This window comes from Maniola jurtina, chromosome 3 (assembly GCF_905333055.1).
Source record: "Maniola jurtina chromosome 3, ilManJurt1.1, whole genome shotgun sequence".
Classification (NCBI taxonomy): Eukaryota; Metazoa; Arthropoda; class Insecta; order Lepidoptera; family Nymphalidae; genus Maniola; species Maniola jurtina.
Window position 1 is genome coordinate 4,389,762 of NC_060031.1, and position 20,469 is coordinate 4,410,230.

The 20,469-nt window shown below is 35.0% G+C and overlaps 1 protein-coding gene and 1 long non-coding RNA gene across 2 annotated transcripts in view; both read left to right on the forward strand.

Moving 5' to 3' along the window:
* LOC123880809 (cerebellar degeneration-related protein 2-like) overlaps positions 1-20,469 on the forward strand; it is a 99,568-nt gene that overhangs the window by 32,659 nt on the left and 46,440 nt on the right. The gene's annotated exons all lie outside the window — the stretch shown is intronic.
* Positions 330-20,266, forward strand: LOC123880822. The gene is made up of 3 exons (XR_006799356.1): positions 330-340; positions 12,318-12,326; positions 19,991-20,266. It is a non-coding gene; the product is annotated as an uncharacterized LOC123880822 (long non-coding RNA).

A 20,469-nucleotide genomic window follows, 5' to 3' on the forward strand; every position in this document is an offset into this window, starting at 1 on the left:
TGCAAGCCTTATAATATAATTCTCACTTCGTAAATCGGGTTGTTGAATATTGTGCATAAACAACAGTCAACAGGTATTTTATCTTAAAATTTAGTAATGTGCGAACATTTCTAAAAGTCACACCTAACAAGAAATAAATTACAATGTTATAAATACATAATCTAAATACTACTTTGTAAATGAAATAAAACCGGTGCTTGCCGAAATGAAATATGTATGCTTGCCGAATAAAGTACATATGATACTAGATACGCCGCATACGTAGGATATAAATTGTCTAGTCACTAATATGACTATTGGCTAGTGTCGTAATCTATACATATAATAAAATTGTAGAAATGTGGTGTCTGTACAATGGAAATATATAAAAAGAAAGTAGCAGGGGTTGTTATTATATCGATGCCGAACCCGAAATTGTAATTAATTTTTTTTTGTCTGTTTGTCTGTTTGTCTGTTTGTCTGTTTGTCTGTTTGTCTGTTTGTCTGTGTGTTTGTGCACGCTAATCTCAGAAACGGCTTATTCGATTTAGATACGGTTTTCACTAATATATTGTAGTAAGCTTCACTTAGGATTTAGTGTTTATTTCATGTCAATCGGTTCATAAATAAAAAAGTTATGTCAATTTAAAGAATCACGGCGCCTCGCGCCTGAGCGTCCGTGGCTATATAAAGCGCGAAAAGTCACTATTCCACGCGAACGAAGTCGCGGGCACAGCTAGTACTAAATAATAGTAGTAGGTAATACTAAATCTTTAAGTGCGTACGAATGGTCGATGTTTTGCTCCTGTTTGCGTCCAAAGCTGGACTTAGGCCTTTCGCGGAACGCGCCACCACACTTTCCGTCTTTGATCTAGCAGGCTGGAGGTCATCCTACAATATGCTTAATCGGAATTTACATTACATTTACATAAATTGCACGTGTAAACGCCTAATTTTGTAATGCATGCATTAATTTCGTAATTCATGCATTACGAAATTAGACGTTTACACGTGCAATCAACAGTGAAATTAATGTCGTGAAACTAATTTCGTGCCACTAATTTCGTAATGTAAATTTCACTTTACCCATTGACTGTTTCCACTCTAGAAGTACTTACAGTTCAGTTTAGTTTCAATTTTGAACATGTGGATGCAGCATCAAATTTTGCTAAGCTAAGCTGTATAAGACAAGATAGCTTGCTCATCGAACATGGATCTGCATGAGGACGCATCATAAAATCAATCTAACTGTAAATTCATATATTGAATAATGAACCGGCAGCTTTGATGCGTTTCCAGAAGTGCAATAAATCTTATGAAGGTATGTATAACCGGTTTTGTATGTGCATCTAATCACGAATAACTATCGAACAAATGGGTAACAGCCATGACAGTTTTATGTGAAGACGTGGAATATAAATATTGCAAAAGAGCCTTAAAGTTTTGCAGTAAAATGTTATTAGAATGTAGAGTTAAGACACCAAAAATGGTTGAATGTTTATACTTTTTTGATATGTTTTTGATAAACGTAATTGAAACACAATGATCGTCTATAATTCTAATACGTATCAGTGTGGATAAGTTTGACCTGTTCTAAATCACTACTTTCCCTTAGTAAAGTGGTAGTAAATCAATCATAAAAAGTAAACAAATGGTAACAAGTGTATCCGTGCTCGTAGTTTCTTATTTAAAATGATCGATGTGTTTTCTACGATCTATCTGAGAAACTGGGGGCGTTCGATATGTGGGTGTAAAAGATCTCAATCAATCACGCTTTACTAATGTATTTATTTCCGCTTAAGCTTTTTAAGAACTAACGAAACACCCGATAAGAATACCTAATAAAGTTACTATTGTTTTTGAATTAAAAAGTTAATTATAAAATAAGAATAAGTATCAGCTACTTGCCTTATTTTTGTTAAGTTAATCAAAATTTATGTGTTCTTTGAAATCAATATCATAGTGCAGTTTCAAGTGCCAAGCTTCTAGCTGATTCTTTTCGGTAGGAAGAGCATTCCGAAGCAGTACTAGATTCATTTGACGATTCAAAAGTTCTTGTAAAGTCTATTTGGGTAAAAGAAACTTTCTATTTCTATTTCTTAAATTAGTTATTATTTCCATTACGAGTACATCTTCGTCTAATTTGTTTGGACGCAATTTTGATGTCTTTTGTACTTTAGGGACTCAATGAAAATAATATTATAATAATCTTGCGAGAAACGAATGAGGGCAGCCCCGTTGTCAGAGCTTGGTAATTATTAATACATCATATTATAGCCAAAGCGAGCAAAATAATAGTAGGTACCTACCTACTTAATTAATAGCCGCAAGCAATAGATAGATTTCTTAATAGAAACTGGTGTTTATTATCAGAGCTTTGAATAAAGACATACAAATAAAAAATGTATTATGTGTTCTGGTGATTGAATGCAACATGTAATGTTTCAATGATAATAAAGCTTAGCTTAGGTAATCGGATTTTTAATCACGATTTTTCAAAGGTCATCGACTTGATCCTTAGGTACTTGCTGCTAGTTCTAGTAGGACGTGAGATTATGCTTTCAATTATTTTGACAGGTATAATATGACCGGCACTGAATTACTTACATAATTATTATTAACTAGACGATGCCCGCGACTTCGCCCGCGTGGATTTAGGTTTTTCGAAATCCCGTGGGAACTCTTTGATTTTCCAGGATAAAAAGTAGCCTATGTGCTAATCCAGGATATTATCTAACTCCATTTCAAATTTCAGCGAAATTCGTCCAGTAGTTTTTGCGTGAAGGAGTAACAAACATACACACACACACACACACACACACATACAAACTTTCGCCTTTATAATATTAGTATGAAGTATGATTGACACTTGACAGGTTGGTGCTTGACCTCGTCTTCACCTGAATGATTCTAACATTTAAGTTTTTAGCGCCATTGGATTAAAAAGTTAGCACCAGTTTAGTACCTCTTACCAGACATCTTAACTAGGAATCCATTTTGCGATGCTCAAAGTATAAATAAAATTAATGTTTCTGTAATTTAAAAGTACTTAAGTGCCTTATACTATAAGCTCATTAGTTAGAGTTAGCCAGAAACTACTTCAAGAAATCAAATATTTAATAATAAATCTGACGTTGCAACGCAGCAAAAAACACAGTTGTAATTAATCTGTGCCGAGTGTTAATCTTAGCACGGTTATTGAAAATATCATATTATGTTTCCTAAACATATCCAGTTATTTGCATTTGTGTAATAGTTCTAAAGAAAGATTACCCGAAACGATTTGAAAAACTTCACTAAAATATGTCATTAATAATGAAAAATCTTGTTAAAACTGTTTGGGTGTCATTTTCTAAAATGGCGGCACGAGTGGCTAAGGTATGACTTAGCAAAATGAAAATTCGGAAAGAGCACGTCGAAATCTATAAAATCACCAATTATTATTATCAAAACTCCCGGAAAACTTTCCGGGTAGCCCCTTTTTGAGCATCAAATGACTGTACTACTAAGTGCTACTAATTCAGATAAGAATCTGGGATATAGTAGGTACCTACCTACTATGAATGTATGTAAAATGAACTCTGTCTTCTAAATATGTACTTAAATATAATTTTTCTATTTATAACACAGGCAATTGACAGAGAAAAGAGGATAGACGTAACTATAATATATTTTATCTTCCTTTCTCTTTTATTGGCTTCGCTTTGTTATATTAACGAACATCTGAAGGGCGAAAGGGCTTCAGTACTAGACATTATAGTACAATCGAAAATTAACACTGATTTGTGAAATAGCACTTGGGAACGAGAACTTTCCTTTTCTTTGATAAGTTCAAGTACTGGCGTACGGTGTTGAATCCCTTTCGCCTGTAGCTATAGACCAAACTCACACATACGAGTAGATTTATTATACCTACAGTTAAGTAATATTATTGCGGTTAGGATAGGTCTTTGACCAATTCCTAAAGCGGCAATGAAAGTTGTGCAAAAACATGCCATGGACTACGCCCTAATCAGGGTTTACGACAATTATAAGGTATACATACCTACTTGTAATATTACATTATATTCCATTGTAGAATCAAGTTATTATTTTCTTGGCTTATTTAGTTAAGACTTCCCGACTGCCCGTGGCAAATCTTTTCAGTGATTTTACTCTTAAAATTATATTATGTAGAAGCAATTGAACGCAATTGAACGTATTTGTTTTTCATTTTCAAGAGATCCAAGTAAGACCTGTGGGTTATCGGTACTTACATAAAATTTTCAACAAAATCCAAAAAACGAGTTATAAAATTGTCTTTAAAATATTATTTTAAAATGTAAGTAAGATGGTTTAGCATAAAGACTTCAGTTTAAAATTTACACTTAACTTAATAACCTGACCTTTGATATGATACGTTTTTATTGGTTTAACCCAAAACACAAATTGCCATTTCTTTTGATATTTAAATCGCCGTGCTGGCCAAAAGTTATGTTAAAGTGAAAGCTCAAGCTCAGGCTTCGAGAAAAATATACTTAATGTATGATTGTTATACTAAGTAGGTACTTACACCACATTTTATCTATACATATAATAAAATTGTAGAAAAGTGGTGTCTGTACAATGGAAATATATAAAAAAAAGTAGCAGGGGTTGTTATTATATCGATGCCGAACCCGAAATTGTAATTAATTTTTTTTTGTCTGTTTGTCTGTGTGTTTGTGCACGCTAATATCAGAAACGGCTTATTCGATTTAGATACGGTTTTCACTAATATATTGTAGTAAGCTTCACTTAACATTTAACAGAGCTCTCTCCGTCACTTACTCCATACAATCGTAGTTCCCATTTCATTTGAATATTAAGCAACCAAAGTCCATGAAATTTTGCAGACATAGTCTAGAAACTAATATCTGTGTCTGTGGTGTTTTAGATTTTTCTAAAAATATGTAGTTTTAAAATTACAGGGGCTCAAAGATTTGTATTTTTCTTTAAAAAAAGGCCCAACTTTGTGCTCGTTTTTCTAGACAACGAAGCAATTTAATGAAATTTGGAAAAACCACAGACCTAGAAAATTTAATGAATATTATGTAGTAAAAAAATTATCGTTATATATTTTATATTGTTATAATTATGTGGGAACTACGAAAACCAGAAATTACACCCAGAAATCTTGAAAATTTCGTGCTGTCTCGATTTGTGCAAGCGGGGTGGTGAAGTGCGGGGGACGACACGTGAAACTGACAGAAACGGACAGTCTAAACACACGGGCCACATTTAGACTGCACCCGACTCCAAACTTGTCGATAGGTCTAACTAAATACATTTCAACTTGCGTTAGACGTATGCGTTACCTACTCAGACGTTGCCTGTAGATAAAAATATGTCTCATGTTTGCTGGCAATAGCGTATGCATCAAACCCTGCAAGTTGCAACTCTCTTGCAACCTATTCCTCACGCAATACGCACAGCTTTAATATTATAATTTTTGACAATGTATACTATATGTAATGCCATATCACAGGTCACTCTCTGATTTATTGCTAACAATTTACTTCCAAATGCAAAGAAATCTAAGTGTGTTGAATTCACACTGCCCAATACCAGGACCTTAAATGACATAAATTCATTGATAAATAATCATATGTTGAAAATAAAGGAGAACCCCGTGTTTCTCGGTATAATGTTAGATGCAAAGCTTCTATGGAACACCCACATATCAACACTTGATGGTAAACTCAGCTCTGCTGCTTACACTGTTAGAAAAATTCGACAGGTACTGACGTGGAAACTGCAAAAATTGTATATTTTGCCTATTTTCACTGTATTATGTCTTACGGACTCTTGCTATGAGATAAAGCGGTAGATATTGAGAAAAAAATGTATTACAGAAAAGGACAGGACGTGCAATTTATAATTTAAAACCGCGCGCTGCCATACAATAAAAATATAAGGAAATAAGTACCTTATCTATTATCTTATAGTAGCTTCTAAATATATTTACAACTAGCTAATGCCCGCAGCTTCGCTCGCGTGGATTTAGGTTTTTAAAAATCCCGATCCTTTCATTTCCCAGAACAAAAGTTGCCTCTCCGTAATAGCCCGTCCCCGGGATGCAACTTGTTTCTGTATCACGTAAGAATATTTAAACGGATTATCCTTTTCAAATCCCGAGGGATCACCAGGATTTAGGAATGCAATTTCTTACAGCATCAGGGTTGAGGTCAACGACAAAGTGTTTACTTGGTATAGATACCTTCAATATCAATTAATAATCGACACTTTTTAAATCCCATTAGCTTTAGTAGTCAGGTCCCCTGCAACATCAGGATTGAGGAGTTGGAATCCAAATTTTTTATTGAACAATGTCGCAAACTTTCTTTATCGATTAAAAAAACTACCCAAAATTACGCAGTTAGGTTACCTGCCAAATTTCATGGTTTTGAGTCAACGGGAAGTACCCTAGAGGTTTTCTTGACACACACGACAGACAGAGAGATAGACAACAAAGTGATCCTATAAGAGTTCCGTTTTTCATTTTGAGGTACGAAACCCTAGAAAACGTAGGAACGGCATTCCGAACCAGTGGTAAATTTTTCTGACCATCCAAAAACACTTTGAAGTTTACCTAAAAGTTTACAGGAATAAAAATTTATCATTGTATTCCATTCCATTTCATTCTATTCCATTCTGTTCAAAGATAAATAGATTCATGTAAAATGTTGCCAAGACTCACAAGTTCATAATGCTTTCACTGTTAAAAAGTTATGAGATCTCTAGTAGAGCCAAGCCCCTAGCTGAGCTTAGAATTGCGCTGCCCATGGGACCTATCCCAAGTCCAAAGTATATAGCTCTTAAATGCTCTTGACTATATCACATTTATAACAATAAAGAACAAATAACTCTACTTAAAAGCTCTGATTTTACAAACCCTAAATCTTGGTTAAAAAAGGACGGCTTGGCCGTTTAATGTTCGTGGTACTTTTATCTGATATGACATTTAAGCCCGGAATAGCTTGTGCGACAATCATGAAGTATAATACAAATTAGTAATTGTCGAACAAACTATTCCTTATGACCTTAATATAATATGTTATGTCATGTAATAGTTTTACGAACATTAAACGGCCAAGCCGTACTTTTTTAACCAAGATTTTGGGTTTGTAAAATCAGAGCTTGTAAGTAGAGTTATTTGTTCTTTATTGTTATAAATGTGATATACTCAAGAGCATTTAAGAGCTATATACTTTGGACTTGGGATAGGTCCCATGGGCAGCGCAATTCTAAGCTCAGCTAGGGGCTTGGCTCTACTAGAGATCTCATAACTTTTTAACAGTGAAAGCATTATGAACTTGTGAGTCTTGGCAACATTTTACATGAAATGTTTTTGGTGGGATTTCATTTCTTTTTGGCAGGTGCCCTAGATTTTTTTTTTTTGGATCTATTTTTTGTAGGTACCTACATCATTTTCATGGCCCGGTCTCTATCGTTACCTCTTTTTTTAAAAGCTTTTATTCCACTTGCAATGTATGTAACTATGTTGGTTTGGGTGGAATCTTGCAACTCAATTTTAAAGCAGATATATCAAATTTCAGTCTTTTAGGACTTCAGGAAACACATTTTTTAAATGTACAGACTGGGAAAAGTTTATTTTCCTGTTGTTTGAATGAAATCCCTAGCCTACATACCAAATTTGAGTCTTCTAGGACTTAGGGAAGTACTTTAGAACTTTTGACTAGAGGGGTTTTGAATGGCAATAAATCTGAAACCATAACAGGTAGACAATTGATACTTGGTACGTTTGATAAGTCTGTCAAGGATATATTATCCTGAAAATATCAGCATTCTAGCGATAGACTTTACAAATAATTTGCTTCCCCCCTACGTGGGAGTGGAGGGGGAAAATTTTGAATTTCTTAATTTTCCTGTAGTTTGTATGCAATTTCTAGTGTACATACCAAATTTCAGTCTCCTAGGACTTCGGGAAGTACCCTAGAATTACAGACTAGAAGTTTTGACTGTCAATAAATCTGAAACTATAAAAGCTAGACAATTGATACTCAATGCGTTTAATAAATCTGCCAAGGACATCTTATCCTGAAAATATCAGCATTCTAGCGACAGAATTTGCAGATTTGCTTCACCCATAAGAGGCGTAGAGGGGGGGCATTTCCAATTTCTTAATTTTCCTGTAGTTTGTAGTCAATTTCTAGTCTACATACCAAATTTCAGTCTTCTAGGACTTCGGGAAGTACCTTAGAGGTTTTGAGTAGAGGTTTTGATGATCATCAGTGAGGGACGAAATCGGCTTATTTTAGGTATCAATAAATCTGTAACCATAAAAGCTAGATATTTGATACTTGGTATATTTGGTAAATTTGCTGAGGACACCTTATACTGAAAATTTCAGCTTTCTAGCGTCATCCAGACCGAAGTTATGACGGGTCGAAAATACGGCGAAACACTTCGAGAAAAAGGTACGTAGCGCCCCGGCCGCCGTTTGGCTCGTCTTGGCGGGGGCACTGCCGTGCCCCCTGATAATAAAAATATTTGTCACCGAAACAATAATTTACGATACATCGACCAATATCAATTTTACTGATGACAATCTGACTATTACCAAAGTGAACGACTACTATAATATCTATTATATACGACTAACATAATATGTATTATAAATTGTGTGCCGTTTGCATTCTCACTAGGTTCTCATTAAGTTTGTTTTATTTGGTTAAACTTTCTGGCATTTATATTGTTATGACGTTTAATTGGCAAACAGTCTGTTTATTGGCTGAAACTCAAAAATTCAGCCAATCACAACAAAGAAAATATTGTAATAATGATTGATGCAGCTTTCTGTAATTGAAAACAAAATATTTGACATTAACTTGAATGTGACAGTGTTTTCCGAATAGGGTTGCCAGAGGCCCCGTATTTTACTGGTTACCCCGTATGTCAGGATAGAGAAACCGGTAATTATGAAAATAAAATACGGGGCAAATAAAACTAAATATTTTTAGGGTTCCGTAACTCAAAAGCAAAAAGAACTCTTATAGGATCACTTCGTTGTCTATCAGTCTGTCTGTCTTTCCGTCTGTCCGTCTGTCCATCTGTCCTTCTATCCGTCTGTCATGTGTTCATGAACAAATATTAGTATTTTCAATTTTCAAAGTAAGATAACTACATATATCAAGTGGGTTATCATATGAAAGGGCTTTACCTGTTCATTCTAAAACAGATTTTTATTTATTTTTATGCATATTTTTTTTAATGCATAACAGTTTTTGATTTCTCGTGTAAAATGTCGAAAAAATACCCGAATCGGAACCCTCGGTGCGTGAGTCTGACTCGCACTTGGCTGGCGAAACCGAACACTGACGTTATATCCAGTAGAAAGAATATTTTCCTTTTGCGGCAATGCGTAGCCGAAACCCACTCGATATTGATCATGGTCGTAGCCAAGGCGGCGGGGCTTGGTTTGAGAATGTTAGCCTTTTTTTATACAAGTTAGCCCGTGACTTTAATCTTTTCTAGTGGTAAGTGATGATGCAGTCTAATTTCTTGGCCGTTAGGGCCATACTAACCATATAACTAGCCATGACCGAAGCCTCCCACCAGACCAGAAATTTAGAAATGGCGACTGCGCCTGGGAAGCCGTCAAAAACCTAAGCCTAAAATAATACTTACACTATTTCTTGCATTTGCTTACCAATTTTTTTTTGGAAATATATCAAACATTTCGCGCTCACTTCACTCGCGCTTTAAATTTGTATTACTTGGTGTAAGCCCCGCAATTTCGTTTGCATGAATTTAGAGTTTTAAAAATTCCGTGGGGGATTTTCCGGGCTAAAAAGTTTATGTCTGGGATGCAAGTTACCTCTGAATAGTAAGTACCAAAATTTTGGTAAAGAAGATGGGCCGTGAAAGGGTAACAAATAGATAGGCAAATAGATATACTGTCGTATTTGTAATATTAGTATGGATAGGGAGCTTTAAAAATAAAATCTTGCTATGGCTAAACTCGTTTCCCTTTCACTTTAATTCTTTCTGTAATTGAACCAAAAACACTTACGCTCACTGCGCTCGCGCTTTTTTATTGTTGTATTTTATCTCACTGTCAAATTGAAAGGCGAAATTCCACTAACCAGGTAATTAGCCCATAAAGTTGAGCGAATGTTATTTTCCTCATGACAGGATTCAGTTCCGGCCCTGATAAAACCTCTCCCGAAATCGATTCCTGGCTACGGCCATAGTATTGATACTGTGAAGGTGGAATTACAAGTTAAATGTAAATTTAAGTTAAAATGCAAAGATTGTATGCATGAAATGTATAACATTTTGCTTTACAAAACTAGAGTTTTTAAAAGCTATTTAAATAAATAAATCTTTTATTTAAAATCACATTGCAAACACAGTTCACCAATCAAGACACGGCAACATACAGAGAAAAAATACAAAACTTACAAATAAACTGAAATATCTAAATAGGCTTTCCATGCATTTCAGAGAGAACCACCGCCTATTTCTTCAAATACTTCAAATTTTTAAATTTCTTCAAATCTAAACCCCGTATTTTTGATGGTGGTAGCCTGTAAATCAAAAAGAGGCAGGTGGCAACCCTACTTGCCACATGACATTACAGAATGAAAAATTGTTTTCATTACTCGGTAAGCCTACTGCCATAGTTTGACAGAAAGTGTGACGGTAGTTGTGACCTCTGATTGGCCGACTCTCTTTCACTATTTGCTAAAATTGATGATTGCAACAACAATTTTTTCTTTTTTGTAATCAAAAACAGAACACGGACGTCATACAGGTTGACTAATTGCAATCATTTCTGACCGGCTAACATTGTTCCGCTAGTGGCTCAAACTCACTGTCGCAGCAAGAACATGGTAAATTCAGCCAATCACAGCAATTAGAATTGGTTATCACAAATGCACCGATCTAGGAACCGAGAATACACGAACCAGGGCAGATAGAGATGAGAACAATAATATCATACGTAGGAAATCGACGGGGGATCGTTGACAATGATCCTCTTAATGTTTATTTCATGTCAATCGGTTCATAAATAAAAAAGTTATGTCAATTTAAAGAATCACGGCGAACATTTTTAACGTACAGAGTATATGCTGCCCGAAAAGTCACTATTCCACGCGAACGAAGTCGCGGGCACAGCTAGTAGAATCATAATATTCTTTACAACTGACTGCCTAAAAACGGAACAAAGAATACTTTTTTGAATGTTTTACTTGATTAGGTTACGGAAATGACTCCAGGCTGTGACACCAAACACCAATAATAATAATTTATTCTCATTGGAATATACGGCAGTTGGCAGCCCTATGAAGGACAGAATCATAACTCAAGTAGATCTTGAATCGACAGTGACACGATGGGGATTTTACAACGCGTCCCGCAAAGTTATTGGGAAAAGTTATTTAATGTTACAGTTAACGAACGAGCAAACCTACACTTTCCTTTAACAAGTACGTATAACGCATTACTTATGAGCTTTCGTTGTTTGTTTCAGGTACATTGAACTGAACAGTTGCTGTTTGTTGTCATAGTACTTAATTTTATCTCACTTTAAAATCTGGGCTTCTAAACAGGTAAGTGTATTTACTCGTTATGTCTAAAGTATCGTGTAGGTATGGCGAAGAAAGTGGACATTGTGAAGAAAAAGTAGGTATCTAGTTAATTTTTTTTTACTTTTCTATGACTCAACGACAGTAAACTTGGTTTACGAATTTAGTACGATCCCATGACCAATGTTTCTCTATCATGTCCTCTCCAACGATGAACACAGCTTGTGCAATGAATAGGTACCTAAGTACCTACAACAGTCCAACGTAGTAGGTACTCTTTTTTTTAATTCAGATACAAGTTAGCCCTTGACTGCAGTCTCACCTGGTGGTAACTGATGATGCAGTCCAAGATGAAAGCGGGCTAACTTGGAAGGGGTATGGCACTTTTCGTTAAACCCACCGAAAGCCGAAACCTCCCACCAGACCAGACCAGACTAGAAATTATAAAATTATTTCGAATTTTAGTCCGCCACCAACCATTGAAGGTGCATAATTTTTAGTCTTCATCATCAATCCATCGCCAGCTCATTACAGAGCACTAGTAAAACGAGAAAGGTCTAGCCATAGTCCACCATGCTGACCAAGTTCGGAGGTAAACTTCGCAGACCTTTGAGACCATTGTGGAGAACTCTTAGGCTCAAGGTTTCTTCAAAATATTAAATTGCTTAAGGCACACATACCTACCTAACTCCAAAAAGCTTTTTTTTAGGTTATCATTTTTCTTTTTTATTTAAAATGATTTCATATTATATTAATATTACCTAGTATAATTTTGTCGTCAGTAAAATGATAATGTTTAAAACAGATACATTTCAAAACCATCAAAATGCAATCTTGTAACTCTTATAACCAGTATACAGTATTTTTATTGATGTCAACACTTGTCCGTCAATGACCCAACATGAAGTGGAGTCCGATCACATCAACAGGGCTCGCTCCGTCACTTACTCCATACAATCGTAGTCCCAATTTCATTTGAATATTAAGCAACCAAAGTCCATGAAATTTTGCAGACATATTCTAGAAACTTATACCTGTGCCTGTGGTGTTTTAGATTTTTCTAAAAATATGAATTTTAAAATTACAAGGGCTCAATGATTTTATGTGAATTTTTAAGACTGTGTAACTTTGAAACCGAATACTTTAACGGAAATCTGGAAAACCACAGGCATATAGATATTAGTTCCCGGAACGTTTCTACAAAATTCCATTGAGTATTTGATTGGTTAGTATTCCAATGAGAGACGAACTACGTTTGTATGGAGCGAGTGACGGAGAGACGCCTCTTAAAGATTACCAATGTCGCTTATAATATGATACATATTTTTAACTTTAACTCAGTAGGTCACTTGTTTGACTTTAACGTAATACCTACTTACTGTTATATTGAGAGAGGTTGTATATTATCAACGTAACTGCATAATTAATGTGTAAATTGACATGTCGGTAACTTTTTTAATAAGTAATATTACTTACTCTTAAATGATAATATTTCTATTATAATATTGTTGTTGAAAATATTGAAAATTATACCTACTTTAACAGTAATCGTTACCTACTAGGTACTTTTTTTTTTCTCTCGTCTGGCTTTACTCTGATTAGCCAATGTCAAAGTAGACGACATACACACGGTGCCCCTTTAGAGCGCTTCCCAGTCAGTTCCACCACCAATAAACACCAACAGAACACAAAAACCGGCCACTTCTAACAAAAAAACACTCCAAAAAGGCACAACACGCGCGCCAGCAAACGCCACCACAGACAAAGTCCCTAGGTACTTTTGCTAGCTGAGATTACCTATTTAATAAGAGAGAGATATAAATAGTAGTTAGGTATCTATATTTTTTATACTAACCAATTTTTAAGTACAATATTAATCATCATTATTATCTTAATCCATCGCCAGCCCACTACTGAGAACGAGGCTCCTCTCGGAATGACAATGGTCTCAGCCACACATCTTTGAGAAATTATGGAGAACTCACCAAAAAGGTAGAGGTGCGTACCTGGGATCGAACCCCGACCTTCTCAAGAGGAGGCGGACGTCTTAACCACTAAGCTATCACGGCAATATACCATACCACCTACCTACCCCTAATATAGTACTCAGTAACAACTATATAATATAGTGCTTATTAAGATAATAGTCGTTTTAATTAGCCTTCATCAGATAACTTGAGCTTTAAAACTTCAAGCTAAACCATTGCTAGCAATAAATAGCTAATTATTTAGTATGCGGAAACCTGGGACAGCATTTGAAATGTGGCAAACGGTTTACCTCCCACGGGGATTGACATCACGTAACACCGAAACATGACTACCAGCGTAGGAGCTTAATGCTTACTTAGTTCCAGTTGCATGACAGGCGGTTAAAGTTACGTTACTGTTACCGTTAAACTTCGACCGTAGATAGAAAAGAAAAGAGACAGAAATAAAAATGGCGATAGCCTACTGATTTAGAGTTCCTATTCCGGGGCTCAGGGTCCGATTCCGACCAAGCACCTCTAACTTTTAATCACTTGCTTTACAGTAAACGAAAACATCGTGAGGAGCCCCGCATGCCTGAGAGTTCTCAATAATGTCAAGTGTAGTTTGCTAACCGCATTTGGCCTTAGCATTCTAAGACCGGTTATCAGTAGTGGGCCAGTGATTGTGATGATAATGATGATAATGGTGAAAGAAAAATGGGTCGCACAAGCCAGGGTTTGTTAATTTTGGTCAATTTAACCTTTAAAACAAACTTATGTCACCCACTTTGCTTTTTATAGGTGGTCAAAGTTTAACGGTAACCTTACCTTACTTTTAATCGCCTGTCATGCACTGAATCTTACCTACAACTTATGTAACTAAAGATGAATTAAGTCCGTGGTAAGTAATTTATTTGTATGAACTATAAACCGTTTACGTATAAGCATTCTATGAGTTTATAATTAATGCGTATTAAATATTATGTGGAATCGATAATAATCATCATAAAGTCGTTAAAGAAATTACATTTCACTATACGTGTAAGTATCAGTATGTACCTATCTATTACTATTAAGGTATAATAATCACAAAATGAATGATCTAGCAATGTTATTGAGGGCTCACAAGCAATTTTGTAAGTGTTGTGTTGTTTGTTTGATATTATCTAACAAAATAGTTATAATTATTGGATCAAGATTTATGAAGCAACTTTTTATTTAAATGAAACAATGAATATTATTCGTAACACTTTATCTTTTGTTTGTTCAACGTTATTCGTCTCTATTGATATAAGCAAAGTAGAACCATTTATATCTTCAGGCAGCTGTCATCGCAAATCATAAGAATAAATACAGCAATGAATAAATACATTTTGACAGAGTATTTAAATTACTATAGCTAGTTATTGGAAACAACACTTTCACCTCGCTCTATATCATCATCAGTTGTTAAGTCTTATGATGCGTTACGTTAGGCACGTCTCTACAGGTAATAGACGTAATAAATATAACATCTTTAGCTTCATTATATTAAAACAATTGAGAAGCTGGCAAACAAAACGGCGTGCACAAAATATTTTTTACAAGAGGAGCAAAAAACTGAATGAAAGCTTTTGAAACTTCACTGTAGTTGTACCGTTTTGATCGAAATCACAAACTTACGACTCAAGTTTAGTACAGTGTTTGAGATTTTTGCTATTTTGCTTGGATTTGAGCTCAAATTTGCAAACAGTGCCAGTGGGCTAAAAAGGTTTGAATTAAATAAATAAAAAATAAGTACTTTTAAGCCCCGACCCAAAAAGAGGGGTGTTATAAATTTGACGTGTGTATTTGTGTATCTGTCTGTGGCATCGTAGCTCCTAAACTAATAAACCGATTTTAATTTATTTATTTTTTTGTTTGAAAGGTGGCTTGATCGAGAGTGTTCTCAGCTATAATCCAAGAAAATCGGTTCAGCCGTTTGAAAGTTATCAGCTCTTTTCTAGTTACTGTAACCTTCACTTATTGGGGGTGTTATAATTTTTTTATTTACACTTGTGACCAGAAGCAGTTATTATGTCAATAAACAACATATAATAAACAAAGCTTCTGAATATTGTCTCATATATTATGTTAAATGTCTACGTTTAGGTGTGTGTTCTGCATTAGATATATCCATACTTATTACAAATGCGAATATCAGCTGTCTGCCTTTTCACGGTCTATCTGTTTAACCGATTTTGACAAAATTCGGTACTAGGATAGCATGCATCTAGTTTTTATTCCAGAAAATTCTAAAAGTTCCCATGGGATTTTAAGAAACCTAAATCCACACCGTGAAGTTGCAGGCATCATCTGGTTCTAGTCTTTATCATATTGTAACTTCTACACACCTACAAGCATTTGCCGAGACGAATGCAAAGATATTGTTACATTAATTAAATCTGAAGTTAAGTCATTAATCTAAGTACTCTCATTCCAGGTACACAATCTTAATCTATATTTCACAGTTCACACGCAGAAGTTGTAATAAATGATTCGGCTGTACCCATTGACAGATCAATGCCGAAGAAAATCAATTCTATAACGAAACATCGATCGACTTTGATGTTTAGCGAACGTTTAAACGCTTTAGATTCGGTTATTATGATCCAATTCGTGACAGGTTTGCCTTCGATCTTTCATTTGTACGAGAAGATTGCAATTGTGTACTACATTTATTTAAGAATTAATCTCGACATGACTAAATCGAAGCGTTTTGTCGTTGCATAATGGTAACCGGTATGTTTTGTCTGTGGGTAATCAGACTCTCCATTTGTATTAGAGGCTATTTTTTATCCGTAAGGGATGTTGTAAACGTCGCGTCGTCGCTTGGATTGATTTTTATCCGGTTTTCTATTGCATTTTGTATTTAGCAAGCAGCATATAGAAGGTTAGGCGTAGTTTTCAAAAGATTACTTAGTTACCGATGTTTCTAAGACTAAGGTTAGACGGGATTTATTCGTAATTTTGGGTTTGACATCAAACGAGTCACAGGGAGATTTAGATAGATTTAGACTAAATTTAGACAGCGTGAGACCTTGGCGTGAGACAGTGGCTAGTACAAGGGATTGTCTACGTATGTCACTGACTTAAAATTGGTAAATTGGAAAATGTGCTCTTAAAAACTGAACTCTGAAGTTACTCAGAGACTTATGCAACATTTTTTAAAGTAAAAAAATGGGGAAATGCGGTCGCTTCATTAATTGCATGTGTCAAGTAATGTACAAGATAGAAAAAAGGCTTTCATAACGAACCATCTTATTTAATCTTACATTCCAAAGCAATGAAGTGTTTAATGATTACACAATGTATGCACCTTAACAATAATACTAAGTATGTGTTTTGTAATTTATGTCTTGTTTTGCATCCCAATAAAAATATGAACCTAATTTATTAATCGGCTGATAAGATTTCGCACATAACTTCATATTTTTCCGCATCGCAATGCAATAAACCCATATACCACCTATACCCGATGCATGTTTAACAGTTACAAGCAAAATATAGTGTTTTTCAAAGTTCATAAGCCATTCTTGCAACATTAATGAAGATGCTGCCTAACTGCGCGTAGATTTTATACCGACTGTATTTACTAAACATAGCCATATACTTTCTCTTAGTTATTATCACTTATGTATATCTATTATCTGATGTTCATAAATAATAATCTTTAACCCTAATTAAAAGTTTACGAGGGTCAGATGGCGAATCGTGTGCAAAAATTTGCAGCCCGACGATAAGATAATGATTTATATCTAGAAGATAGACCTTAATATGATAAAAGAAATTAAGCCTTATTTTTTTAAAGTTTTGTTTTTTCCTTTCTGGCAAAGGCCTCCTCCAGTTCCCATGTGGATAGAGCTTAGCCAAATTATTATGTACCTGTAAGTACCTACCTATTAATTACTTTAGACTGCGAAGAGTATTTTTTGTAGTACTTAGTTAAAACGTCCGCCTCCTATTCAAGGGGTCTGGTGTTCGATTCTCTCATTTTTCGGAATCATACTCGGTGTAACGGTGAAGGAAAACATCGTAAGGAAACCTGCGTGCCTGAGAGTTCTCCACAATGTCCTCAAAGGTGTGTGAAGTATGCCAATTCGCACTTGGTCAGCGTGGCAGACTATGACCAAATCCATTCTGAGAGTAGACCAGTGCTCAGTATTGAGCTGGCGATGGGTTGATCATGGTAGGTATGCAGTATAAGGTGAAATTAAGATAAAATCTATACTAATAAATAAAATTGGAGTGTCTGTCTGTAATTTCGAAATAACTACCGCATATTAAGGTCATATGGTTATTTGAACGATACTATAACTGAATCACACGTTTTTAAAATTTTTGTCTGTCTGTCTGTCTGTCTGTTTGAAAAGGCTAATCTTTGGAACGGCTGAACCGATTTTGACGGGATTTTCACTGACAAGTAGAGAATTGACCAGGGTGTAACATAGGCTACTTTTTTAACCGACTTTCTAAAAGGGAGTTGTGTTTTTCTACCTTTGTACACCGAAATCTCCGAGATTTCTGAACCGATTTGCGTCATTTCTTTTTTAATCGATAGAGGAACTTTGCGACATTGTTTCCTAAAAAATTTGGAGTCCAACTCCTCAATCCTGATGCTGCAGGGGATCTGACCAATCCACGCGGGCGAAGCTGCGGGCATCAGCTAGTAATAAATAATTTCAAACAACTTAACAGTAGGTAAGTAACACAAAGATGGGAAATTATATACAACTTTAGATGGATTTTTCGTCAAAGCAGCAACGTACCAGAAAAAAAATACTGGTTGGGCTCTCTAACCTTGCTCGATTGAGGAATGTTAATAGAACAGGACGTAATTTAATAAAATAATGTAGCAGGAAATAACTACTTATTTGTTTTCACAATAAAATGCGTAGTCACGTTTATCGATTCCCAAAGTAGGATACCGGCTAGCAAAGTCGCTGACAACATCTTAATATTCCTTATAAGTATAGAGTTCTAAATTCTTGGCCTCACGGAGTCGGCTGTATGTCGGTGAGATTCGTCGGGGAAAGCTCGTTTGAACCTCGGTTATTTTCATTACACCTCAATACATAGCTAATGAGCATATCCTATACTTACTGTTTCTATATACATTCCCTGTAAGTGCATATTTCCCAATTCCCACTTTTAGGTAGATAGATACCATTTACAATAAACTGGATGATGCCCTAACATTGTCCGCCTGGATTTAGTTTTGTCAAAAAGTCCGTAGAAATTCTGATTTTTCAGGATAAAAAGTTACCTATATCCGTCTTCGGGGTGCAAGTTATCTCTGTTCCAAATAGATGACGGTTGCGACTTCGTCCACATGGATTTAGATTTTTGAATCCTGTGGGAACTTTTTAAATTTTCGATACAGTACTTAATCTGAAAGTAGACTATAAAGCTGAAATCTATGTAATATAATATATATATATACCAAATTTTATCAAAAATCGTTAAACAGGTAAGATAAACTAGCAGACAGACAGAAAGTCACACTTTAGCATTTATAATATCAGATAAGATTTTTGCATAAGTATTCCAGTATTCATATTAACTATCTGCTACAATAATTTTAGCTACCTATGGGTATATAATTGGGGTCATCACGGGTCATATCTATCGCGATCAAACGGTTTTGCAGATCTCTGCTCTGTCATATTGTCAGATACAACTAACTCTTCGAACCATCTACCGCGACTACCCATGAATTTGGAGCCAGAAATATAAATAATTTAATTACTATAAATTAAAATGAACTTAAAGCCAGAATTAGAAAACCTTTACTGAAATAGGCTTTTTAAAGGTACTATTTAATGAATACCTTACATAATACTTATTTTTGATCTTTAACGCGAAAGATCTAGTTTAAGTATAATTTAGTTGTAATATTTTAATTAAAATAATTAAGTTAAGTATAAGTGTAGGTATAATTTATTTAGGAAACATTATTTTGAAGTTTTGTCGTAACTAGATACCAATCGGAGTTATTAATTACAATAAAATCGTATAACCGTTTCCCGAGGTTATGATAATACGGATTTACGTTCACTCCGATAAGGCGGACCTATCACGTTTGCAATTCATCTAACACAGTTTGTTATCAGAACATTTAGCGTAAACTAGGGTTGTTGCACCTTAAACAAAATATACCTACCTAAAATGAAAGAAATTTGCGCAAAAAGTTGAGTCAAGTCGACTTTGCGTATATTTCCTAAAGACATCAAGAACAAATCTTTTTTTACTGCTCTTGAAAACATTTTTCGTCTCTTGTATAGTCTTCGATATTTTGTTGTTGTTCTGAAAAGGTCCTTTATATTTTGTTCTAGTGCCTGTCTGTGTTTGTGTTTTCACAGCCCATCAGTTTTACCAACTTTGACTAAATTCGTACAGAGAGCTCGCATCCGCTACTTTTACATACTCGTAGATAGGTTTGCATGAAATAAGGTATTTTATTTTATTTTATTTTTATTTTCGGATCAACAAACGGTAGCACGCAGTGCTTGGAAAAAAACAGTAATGATATAAATACAGTAATACTATACGTGCTACCCACTACGTCAACCACATATTATTAATTATGCTTTACTACATAGTTACATCTATAAATTAATATTAGTGTTGTAATATATTAGTTAAGTTATCGTCTATATTCTAATTACCCTACAGCCTTAGCTTAATATAGTATTATTATTTTTAAGAGAATCTATGACCAGCTTCTTGAAAGAGCTCACACGAGGTAGGTACTTTTCATCCCGAAAAACTCATAGTTAAGTACCACAAAATTTTAAAAACTTAAATTTACGTGGATGAAGTGGCGAGCATTATCAGCAACTAATAAGTAATAAGTTACAGGGATAGGTACCTAGTTACTTGTATTTTATTCCACAGGTATCTATTCGCACAAGTACTTACCATCACCATGA